Raw genomic sequence first — 12,135 nt, 5'->3', positions numbered from 1 at the left:
GCTTCCATCTGTTTATCTGTCCAGTCTGGAAGACAATACATTTATCTGTGTTTACAAAAACATCTTTGCAGGCATAAGGACTATGATTCTTTCTAGATCATACCGTACTGTTGTGAGAAAAAGAAAATATTATTAAAATGGATATCTCTTTCACTATAATAAACCATAAAACTGCTACCACTAATGAAAGTTATCTGTGCTGTGTTTACAACATAAATGTTGTTCTGCTCCAATGTTGTTTTGGTCAGAATTCTGCCTTAGATACTGTTTTGGACTTTCTTAAAGCCACATAAGTGAAAACAATCCGCATTTATTTACTATTTTTTGAAAAATACCTAGTTCTACTTTTTTCCTCTTTTTTTTTTTTTTTCCCATTTAGAAGAAAAAGAAAAAAGAATGGTTGGTATATTTCAGTCTTTTCAGAACAGCACACCTATTGATGTCTCCCTGAAGGCAGGTAATTAAGGGTTATGGAATCCTAGAAATGTTTGGAAGGGACATCTGGGGGTCTGCTATTTCAACCTACATCCTGAGGTAGTAGCACAGCCAACACAAGGCAGGTCAGCTGGAGCTCTATGTACGTGAGTATTGAAAAACTCCTAGGGTGGAGGTTTCACAGACTCTACAGAAAGCCTTACCATTGCTGCAGTACTCTTGAAATGAAAAATGTATTCCTAGTGGTGAGCAAAGATCAAGCCAACAGCAGGACTGACTCCTAAACTGGAGACGCCAACACATCTTGTTTTACAGTGCACTGTCCTATGGAAACTGTTTAAATTAGCCTCAACAGTGGAAGAACTGCCTGCAGTATTCTCCCCAGTTGTTCATTAGAAGCATTTCACATGATCTGAAGAAACCTGAAGCACAATCTTCCCAACCGATGGACCCTGGTCCAGCTGAGCTGCTTCTACAGAACCTCATTGTCATCTCGCTGTTAGATTGCTTCACTTCTATGTGCAGTCAGACAATCTTCCACAGAAATATTATTGAAAAGGCACAATACGTTGTTGAGGCTTTTTGTCCTTCGGAACAGAAACTGTGTCCTTTAGAGTATGCATAAGGTTGGCAATTCACCCACATATCAGCAATAATTGTGAGTATGTGAGAAAAAAAGTAATTTTTCTCTGCAAAGTCAGCACAAAGCAGTACAACCAAACAGAATTTATAAATGCTTTGTAAAGATGAGAAAAAAATATGATTTCAGTCAAGCCATCTTGCTGGTAATGTCCAGGAAATTTTAAATGCAGTTAGTCTTCTCTCATACCTACCTAAATATTATCTTATTGACTGCTGCAATATTTAATGCTTCAGGCATAGTAGCAAGCATTGATAAATTTCCCTGCAAAAAGCCAGTGAAATATATTTCAATACTTATGCTTTGAACTTGTTACACCGCCCCCCCAAACCCCCCAAAGCCCCCCAAAACATTGATTGCTCAAAATCACAACTAAATTTTTAAAAATTACAAAATTAATAATTTTATGGCTTTTTTGAGTGCACTATTATGTCCTAAACTTTAACTTTTTTCATGATGTTCAGCTTCAGCTTCATCAGGGTGGACTATACAATTCATAGCATTTGGCACAGAGAAGAGAATGAAAACAGAAGTATTGAACAGATATTGACACATAAACTAGTAGGAAGCATTTGTTTTCTTTTTTTTTTCTTTAAATTTAAGATTATTGTCTATTTTGACCAGTTATTTCCTGCACCAAAGCCCCTCAGCCTCCTTGTTAAAATATCTCAGAGATCCAGGAATCTCTGGAAGTAAAAGAAAGCTGAAGGTAATTGGCACTGTCCAAAAATTAAGCATCTTTTTCTCCTTCGTATTATTAGTATTTTTTCACTTTAAACATCTCCATGTTTCAATCCGTGCATAGATTCTCAACTCTGAAAAAGCACAATGCGTTTAAAATCAACTCCTTGACATCAGAAGGTTGACACTGCAGAGGGAAGGTATAGGAGACGGGACAAAATGTTGACTGGCTCAAAACAAGCAGGTGGGAAGTGGTGGGGGAATAGGGCGAGCTCTGGGTATGTGGGATGGCACATTGCTTCCCCCGCCCCCTTGAGCCTCTCTGGCCCTGCACTACGTAGCACATGTGTATTTGTGAAGTCAGATCCCGGCCTGCACTCTAATGGGGGCAACTGCCCGTGTGGGCCCACTGGGAACATTCTGGCTCTGTCTAAAACACAGGTGCGAGACTTCGGTACTGAAATTAGCATCAGCTCACCTGGGGGAGGGCCCCAGCAGACCTGAACAGTGCCACGTGTGCCACCTGGCGTGCTCCACTACCCTGGACTTAAAAGCAGCTGAGACCATCCTGGATCCTGGGGTGCTAACTATTTACCTTTCTCTCTCCTTTTTTTTTTCTTTCTCTTTTTCTTTTTTCTCCTACCTTCTTCTCCTCAGAATAGATCGTAAGCCAGAACAAAAAATTCCATTCCATGCCTTGTTAAGTGCCTTGTGTCTGGAAAAATTAAAGATTGTTAAGTTAAACTTTCCCAAGCACCTTATTCCATTGGAATGTTCTAAAGCTTTCAAATAAAAGTTATTTTTGAACCTCCTGAGAATTTTTTTGTTTCTCCTGTGCACTGCCCTGAGTAAATACAACTACCTTCCCCTAAACCCACCAAGTGGACTGGGGCACTACAGACTTGTGAGTCCAGCTGGTCCTTTCCCTTGAGATTGTTCACAAGGGTCTCATTCTGCTTCCTCTATAAAGCTAAAGATTTTACCCTGTGAGAACTGTGTGTGGGGACTGGAATTTGGTCACCATTTCATGTTGTATCTGATCATTGATCTATGACTGAATATCCAGTTGAGTGTGGTGGGAAGTAACAGACAGAAGAAGAAGGAGCTGATGCTCAAGCAAGAGCTAACTCTTCTCAGACAGGAGATAGTATCTGTTCCAGTTATCCTGAATTTTTCCCTGGGAATAGATCATAGCTGGGATATGTTCTCTGTGCTACTGCAGGATAAATGGTGACTCAGAAAAAACTGGCCAGAGAAATCCACTGCCCAGTTCAGAAGAAAGAGAACAAAACCAGCCTGTTCATTCAGGTATCAAAATATGGGGTACCATAATCAACTCATTAAAACAAGGATGAGCTCACACTGTAGCTGCCATTTATATTAAACAATAGCAAAATCTGATGTTAGATTAATTGAGCAGACTATCCAAACATAATTGCTGCCTTCGCTGCATAGGCATATTTGCACTGAAATTTCAGATACTCACTCAGCTCAGGGAACCATTAGTACAATAATCTATGAAATTCTTTGTTCACAATAGATAGATGTGAATCAAGTCTTACAAATGTGTAGGAATTTAATTTTAGTTCATTGTAAGCTCTCTCCATTTATAGAGAGACATGATTCACCGTTATGGGCAGAGTTACATGTTTGTATATCTAATCAACTTCTGGATGAGAGGTCACTTGCATTTGAATGGTTTAGAATATATAGGATGACTGTGGCAACTTGCAGTTGACCCATTATTCAGACATTTCCTATTTTTTTCTCTTACTGGAAGGTGTACGAAGTAACTCCCTTTTAATGTCATAGAACAAATCTCATTGAAATTAAACCCTGTAACTATATTTTTGTCACACATTTTGAAAAAAAGTTTGTTTTATGAGACAGTGTTTGATTTCATGCGTATCAGCTGTTAAATCTGTTTACCTGATAGACCATATGGAAAAGAATAAATTCAATATTGATGCACCATAAAAGCATTATGTAACTGGAGCACTTGTTTTTTACCCTCTGCAGTATTAGGAAGGCAAGGCCAATTAATACATTACATATAATCACAGAGAAATTAAAATATTCAAAAAATACAAAAATGTGGAAATGTATTTTTAAATGCTGTTTGATGACCAAAGTGCGAAATAAGCAGGCTTAAGTAATTTCATAGTAATTAGAATGAAATGGCTTTCACAAGGGCAATTCTCTCAAGGATCAAAACTTCTTTCGCTTTGTGCCACATATCACATCACACCAGTGTCTTTCTATATTTATGCAGCCAAAATAAAACCTTAGAAAGTAGAAAAGTTTTATGAGGTTAATAATTCGAAAGTTCATTTAAAGCTGAGCAAAATAATTGCAACTAAACAGAATTTTCAAGTTTCTGAAGTGAGGAAATGCTGAATTAAGAACAGAAGATTTCAGAGATAAGTTAATATCTATTGATACCACATTGTTACTTATAGTGAATTAGATAGCTCATTTTCCTGTTATTTGGGGCAGACCTCAAAAAATGAAGCTTAAACCACTAAAAAGTTTATGAATCATTCAAGACAAGACTTTATGTGGACATATACTCCATAATACTGTTACTTTTTCTTTCAGAGTAATGCACAAAAAAATAGAAATAAGTAGATGGAGAAAATCGTGGTATCTGCTGGGGATTAACTGTTCAAAGAAGGAAAGTAGATTACTGCAGCTCTCGATAAGGTACATCTTTGTTATTTCTGTCATTGACTCAGATTTGTTGTCATGTTTGTTGTCCACAACTACCCCTAAATCTCTTTCAGTGTGCCAGTTTTCACAGTTCCTCTCAGTTCTACTGTCCTGTTTTTGTTTTATTTTTTCCCCAGATGTATTACCTTGTTCTTTTCTTTGTCTATTTTATAATTTCTTGCTTGTATTTCCCTAACTTGTGATGTCTCCGCTGTTGTCCTCAGTTGAGTGTATAGTACTTCCCAATTTAATAGTATGTGTGAATTCAGTTCTACTGTTTGTGTATCCTCAAATCATTAATGAAAATGTTAGATAGCAACAGACCTAATATTACCCATGACATAAAAAGTACATAGGAAAATTCATGTGACCATTCATGATTTATTATCTATGTAGAGCATTTCTATTAGTATGAAATTTTTGTTTCAATTACGAAAATATGTACACGTATAAAATTACACAGATGCTATATAAATGCTTACATGAAAGACACACAAATATTATTATATGTTTTTTTCTGCATCTTAAGAAGCAAACATTACCTGCTTCTGTATGGTTAATTTAACTAGTAATTACTTTTGAACATGTGGGTTGGTTGTTTCCTGCTTGAAATAATTACCCAATGAAGCTTATACTAGGGCTACCAGCAGGAAGCTAACAACTGGTGTATTGGTGAAAAGAGTTTATAAAGCATTCCTATGCTTTTTTTTCTTAATTTCTTTTTTTTCTTCTTTGCCAGATGGAGGAACAGATGGATGTGTAATGCACACAAAACCTAAGTACAAGATCTCAACTCTCAACCAGCAGCCACAGTGAAATGTACAAAAATCAGGTGTAGCTACTCTACAGTTCTTGGCTGAAAAACAATTGATTCATTGCTCTAAAAACAAACTTCTAAGATGAGTATTTAAGTTTTCATCTACCAAAAGCTCAAATAGAAAGTTTATTTCTGAGCAATAGAAGTGTCACCATCATTAGACGGATTTATAGTTGCAAATTATCAGATAAGTGATAGTGCACTGCTTCATTAATTCTATAAGATTAGTTTTATGACTTTTGATAGGTGTTCTGTACTTGTGCTATGCTGTCATATTTCTATACTATATGTGTTGGGTATTTATTTGTTCTTCTCGGTGGTTGTATGTACTATGTTAAGAGTTCTGATTTTCAGTAACAACAGTTTAACTTTCAAGTATAATCATATATGATAATTTTTTTCTTCTATACATGTACTATTCCCTCATTCCCAATATAATTGACATTTCAGTCTCAGCATAGTAAGAACACAATCACAGTTGTAAATGCATTGTCAGCTTGTGCTTTGGTTTGCCAAAACTGTTTCTATATTAATTTGAGGTCATTGACTGTTAACAATATGAAATGTCATGAATATGAACTAAATCAATGTGATTACCACAGTGGAAAAATTAATCACCTAGCTTGTCTTTATCGTTTGACTACCAACAGATAGGAATCTATAAACATAAAGGCAACTAAAAAGCACCCAGGTATGCTCTTGCATATTTATCCTCTTGATAATAATATCTTTGAAAAGAAGGCTGTAAAGGACACACTTAACTTTTTATGTAAAAATGCTGAGAAGTGAAAATATATTAAGTCAATGAATGCCATTTACAATTAATTTTCCAATTTGCAATAAATATTCATAATGTTAAGTCATAAAATACTTCAGTAAAGAGTCAAGCAATAAGTAGGGAAGGTGTAAGAGAACAAACAAAAAACCAAGGCAGAAGGCTTTTATGCTGGTAGCTCAGAGCCTCTTTTGTTTCCATGATCACCTGCGGAAAAAACTTAGATATGCACTAGAAGACATGATAAGCATTTAAGGGGATTATGTTTGGAAAACAAACCCAAAAGATTTTGGTAGTATTTGTGTTACAATGGCTGTTTAAAAAACAAACCATGATAATATATTTGCATATGCTACTGAATAGTAAAGCCAAGATAATAACAGAGAAGAATAATTTTGTCTTTAAAAATAAAAGGAAGGGTTTGTAAAAAATAAATGACAATATTTTGGCTCCAGTAGAGACTGGATTCAGCATAGGTGCACAAAGATTCGTAAATATATTCTATGATTTCTATATGAAATGTTACATTGATGAACACATTACTCAGTGATCATTTTTGTGATTGGTTTTCATTACCATAGAATGATCATGTCCTACCTTTAAGTATGACCAGATCAAGGTCTGTGAGTACTACCTAAAACAAAGTTTCAAAGTCACATGGATGACTAGCTACAAGAATGTGTTTAGGTTTGAAAACAAGTATTTCCTGGCAGAACCGCTATCAAGTTTATTTACTATAGAAAAAGTAACACTGTATTTTGGCATCTGAAAAATCAAATAACAGTAGAGCACATATAACAAAGTCATTGCTGCCTACAGAATTCTTTAGAAATACAAAATGATTGTGCTACATCCAAAAAAATGCAAAATTCAGAAAGAAATCAATGTTATTTTATTATATTATTAATATTCTTAATTTTATAATATTTCATATACTAAGTTGGCTGTTAACATTTTCAGAACTTAGTCAATGAAGAATTGTTGACAAAAGATAAATGTTCTTGAAAATCAAGACAGGAAAATTAAACATGACTTGGCATCTCTTCAATATTTCTAAAGCAGAAATTCAGTAGAATTTGGAACAGACATCTGGGTATAAATTTGTTTTGGCATCTTATGCACAATTTGGTAATCATATTTTAAACATTATATATTTTAAACAGTGTGGTTTTTTGTGGCAGGAAAATACTGTGTATACTTTTTTGCTACAATATAATATTGTCAGACATTTAACTCTTAAAGTTTTACTGATAGATTTGGTTATAAAAGGGCTATAAATTATATACATTATAAAATGATTTTTTTCCTGTTGGCCATCTGGCACTAAAAAAAGTAAATCAGAATCTCTTTCTTGAGAATTATAATACTTTCATTGAGTACTATGAGAAAAAATAGTTTCACATCTAGGTATGTTCAGACAAGCCATTTCATAGACCAAATGTGTTCTCATATGCTTTTTTTTCCCTCCTGTAAATTCAAAGGATGGTTTATAGAATTTCTTTGCAGTACCATAGGATCCTGCCCTAAATTGGTGCTTTTTTATTAATTGAAAGAAAATTGTAAAAATACTTATTTTCTTCATTATTTGCTTGGGAATCAATATAATTCTCCTTTAATTTAATGGTATGATAGTGCTTAAATGATTTAATATTAATCTATTTTTCTTCAGTCTTTCATTAAACCTAATCAAAATACCAGAATAATATAAGCAATTGGCATATCATTGGCAATAATATGTAACTACTATCCTTTTTTTAGAGAATTCCTTTCCTCTTCCTTTTACTTTTCTATTCTTTTAATGTTTTAGTACAGGGTTTCAGAAGTTCTGTAATCATTTTTAATGCTATCACCATACCTGAGAACAGGAACTTATTGTAAATGTTATGGTTAATTGCAGTCAGTGTCAGAAAAAGACATTTGAATGGGCAAATGCTAATTAATATCTATGATTTACTGATGGGTCTATTCGTCCCATTGCCTTTGTCACCTGCTTGTAGTTTGGCTTTACTTACAACAGTTCAGTTTAGTGAAACTCCTTTTTAACAATTCTCACTCTCTTTAACTTGCAGTATCTTTAATATACTATATATACAACTTACATTGACAACTGGGGACTAGAAAAAGGCTGAAAAAAATGCAAATCTATATTTTGCAGTCCACAAATTCCTCTTTTATTCATGGACAGGTAAAATTTTTTAAAAAACCTTAAGTGTTCTCTATTCTATTTCTATTTGGCTTAGAATGTTTTCTCTATTAGTGTAGCTTTTAATAACTCGTCTCTTTCATAACTGATAGAAGATTCAAAATGTCTACTGAGGACTACTTTTACTATCTGTCCCCAATGCCACCAGTGACTGAGAAGTTGACCTAACTACTCCCTAGATCAATTCCCAACTGTGTGAACACATATTCATAGATAACCTCTGTTAGACATGCTTGAACATGCAATGAATGAATATAATAAATAGATTTCTTCCACAGAAAATTCATGACTGTAAATCATGTTCCATTATGAGATCCAAATCCAGGATCTGAAAACTGGTTTAATGTTGGTGGAAAAAACTGAGAAAATAAAAATGAAGCATTTTTAAATCTTTTGGTGTTTTAGTACTATGGATATTTTAGAGTCTGATTGTGAATTAGTACACATTTTTATAATGATTTGGTAAACTGAAGAATCCAACACATTCTAAGTTTCCTGGAGCAGTGGAGGCTTCTGAGTCATCCCCCCCACCCTTAGAGGATTCAAATTAACTGCTTCAAAAATAACTCTAACATCAATAGATAAATAACATGCAGCTGAAGACTGAAAGAGTATTACTGTATCATACTTTAGTATCAGATAGTAAAGGGGTCATATATGAGAAGATACCAACGTAACTTGGATGTTCCCAGTGGAAGTCAGCATGTCAATTAGATGAAAATGTTAAAATACAATGATATTTTAGCTAAATGATGAAGTTCACATATTTAAATATGCTAGTGTTTTCACTGAAGCGCAAGTCAGTGAACATTAAGGCTTACAGTTTAAATATGTCAACACGTAATTTTTTAAAATATCCTCTTTGAACTTGTATTGCAAGTGGAAAGGTTCTGCATTCAGACAAGTTGATTTGAATTGGGAGTTTTAGTCACATTTTTGTAGTTAAGCTTGTAGTTGCTCTGGACAGTTTTTGATTGTCCTTTACACTGTGTTCCAGTATGTACACATGTCCAGTAGGCATTTTTAAGGAGAGAGACTGAAATGAGGCAGAATTAGAGCAGTATTCCCTTAGTAAGTTAACAGTTTCTGCACTGATCAGTTCAGGATAGAAATGCAGGAGGCCAGGACATGTTATTGAAGCTGAAGAGAAATATGGAGGAAATCCATTTGGGCTAGGAATTAGAAGGAAAATGCAAAGGGGCACTTTTCCCTAGCACAGAGCAGAAATATGTATATGGTGTAATAAATACTCAGCATCTACACAGAAAATTAATTATAGGAAATACTAACTACCCTTTGCAGATTTACTCTTGGAGTAAAAAGTTTTAACGCATGTTTATGAAATCAAAGAATTGCATTAAAGTAACAAATCAGGGCTGCAATTCTGTGCATTCAGATACTTCATAAAGTGGAAGTGAACTCATAGAAAAGTTAATTTCTGTTTGAACATTTCCCCTTTGTACAGTGCATTGAAAATTTTGCCCTATATGTCCAGAGGATTTTCTGTAATCAACATCAATTGAATATCTTCTGTTGGAATTTCTTTTGTTCAGTGTGAAGACCTTATACAGTAGTCTTAGAAAAACAGTAGGTACATCAGGGACCCAAAAAACCCCCAAAATCCCCAAATCAAACCAAACCAAACCAAATCAAAGCAAAATGGTATTTTTATGCTGGTTTAATTAAAGAAAGAAGCCAGGATATTCCAAAGATTTGCCAGAATATACTTCTCTTGTTGTGTGCAAGGTATACAGTTTTCATCAGTATCTATAATAAAAGCTGGATTATGAAGACATAAACATTACTTAGTAATAGTAAAAGGCTTAATATGGAAATTCAATGTTAAAAGCGAATATATTAAACCATTGTTTCTATTTTTATATGCTCAACCACACAGAGAAGAGTCAACTCTGCAAATAGCTTTGATGAATACGACAAAATCAAGACTACAAAGTTTTTCATTTATGGTGTATGGGTAAACAACAGAATACTAATCTTCCTATTCTAATTGTGTGACCAGCAGGTCAAGGGTGGTGATTCTCCCCCTCTATTCTGCTCGTGTGATTCCAACCAGAGTACTGTGTCCAGGTCTGGGGTTCTTACACAAGACAGATGTAGATCTGTTAGAATGGGTACGGAGGAGGGTCATGAAGAGGCTCAGAGGGCTGGAGATCCTCTGCTATGAAATCAGGCTGAGAAAGCTGGGGGTTGTTCAGTCTGAAGAAGAGAAGTCTCTGGGGAGACCTCACTGTGGCCTTGGCGTACTTAAAGACAGCTTATAAAAAGGAGGGAGAACGACATTTTACACAGGCAGGTAGTGATAGGACAAGGGGGAATGGTTTAAACTAAAAAGTGGAGAGATTAAGATTAGGTGTTAGGAAGAAATTCTTTGCTGTGAGTGTAGTGAGGCACTGGAACAGATTGTTCAGAGAAGTTGTGGATTCCCCATCCCAGGACGTGTTCAAGGCCAGGTTGGATGGGGCTCTGAGCAACCTGCTCTAGTGGAAGATGTCTCTGCCTAAGCCAGAGGGGTTGGAAGGAGCTGATCTTAAAGGTCCCTTCCAACCCAAATAATTCTTTGATACTATGATTCACAGTTGTCTATCCTGACAAAAATCTTAATATTTGGCCCCACTGTTGTTGAGGACAAATACATTTTGAAGACTGCAGTACTGCATCTGTTCTGATTTGCAAATACTGATGTTTCGATTTTTACAGCTTTTAAAAATTTTATTTGAAACAGTTCAGTTGGATCCATACTAAAAACTGATTGCGAAACGTGAGTTATGAAGGACTACCTGATGATGTAAAGAAAGTAAGATCTAAAACCTGTCACTTCTGAAACACCCTTATTTTCTGCTGCCTTTTTAGAAACAGTGCATAATATTTCAAAAAGTGTAATATTTTTTCTGCTGCCAGTTGGGTCCAATGAAGAGCCTTTCCACCTTTTCTTAAATGTGTTTCCATATTTGCATACATATATTAAATCCTTGTGAGATAACTGTATGAAATTCACCACATAATTACAAGAACTCTGGGTACAGAAGTAGCTAAGAAAATGGAAAAATTGCAATTTGTTGGCAATAATCCAAAACTAACAAGAACTGAACACATAGAGAAGCAACTAAATACAACGATACTAAGGGAAAATAGACAATAGGATCTTTCTGCAATATGTTTGCAATTACATATCTGTAAAAAAAGACTATACCTTTCAAAATCATGCATCATGTAATGTATTTAGTTAGAGGAAGATTTTCATCTAAGAAGTAACTGATATATTGTTCATATTTCTCAGTGAAAATATTCTAACAGAATATTTTGACTATCAACAACTCAAAAGCAGAGTTAAATCCTTATTTATAAGCTAACAAAAATTTTGAATATTAGTGTAAAGCATTTTGTCATACAGGGTTAGCATAACATTTCTTGATATTTTCTTAAAAAGTATATTTTATAAAAAATGTAGTAGGTAAATGTATCGTGTTTTTATAAATAGTGCATTTCATATAATATGGATGCCAAAACCTTCAAGCTGAATCAGAATCTCACCTCTTATACAACATATTTAATGATGTAAATTTGCTTGTATGAAGTAACACTGAAGTAGAATAAAAAGCAGAGGCACTTTATGTTTATGGAGTACTTCTTTTCCCTCCTTCAGACAAAACCAAAACAGAGCTCCCTTTCATCAAACTGATGTGACTGGCTGCTTCTGAATCCTAAAAGATCAACAGAGACATGATGCAGAAAGTATGATTTATATTTAAAAGTACCTGTCATTATTATGAATGAATTAGATTTTTGTAAAAAAAAATTTTAAATCCTCTTACATCTTCCGTATGACATGGGATGAAAACATAAAATATGGCTCA

General features: G+C 34.6%; 1 long non-coding RNA gene across 2 annotated transcripts; it reads left to right on the top strand.

Moving 5' to 3' along the window:
- The first annotated feature begins 2,141 nt into the window (after positions 1-2,141).
- LOC108498150 lies at positions 2,142-5,703 on the top strand. 2 transcript variants are annotated; one of them, XR_001875088.1, is made up of 4 exons: positions 2,142-2,197; positions 2,979-3,064; positions 4,355-4,459; positions 5,205-5,703. It is a non-coding gene; the product is annotated as an uncharacterized LOC108498150 (long non-coding RNA). The 2 variants fall into 2 exon arrangements; XR_001875087.1 differs by having other exon boundaries at positions 2,149-2,197; positions 2,944-3,064.
- The last annotated feature ends 6,432 nt before the right edge of the window (positions 5,704-12,135 follow it).

The sequence above is a fragment of the Lepidothrix coronata genome, unplaced genomic scaffold, assembly GCF_001604755.1.
Source record: "Lepidothrix coronata isolate B3197 unplaced genomic scaffold, Lepidothrix_coronata-1.0 Scaffold56, whole genome shotgun sequence".
Lineage (NCBI taxonomy): Eukaryota > Metazoa > Chordata > Aves > Passeriformes > Pipridae > Lepidothrix > Lepidothrix coronata.
Note: the sequence above shows the minus strand (reverse complement) of the source record. Positions and strands in the feature narration are given on the sequence as shown.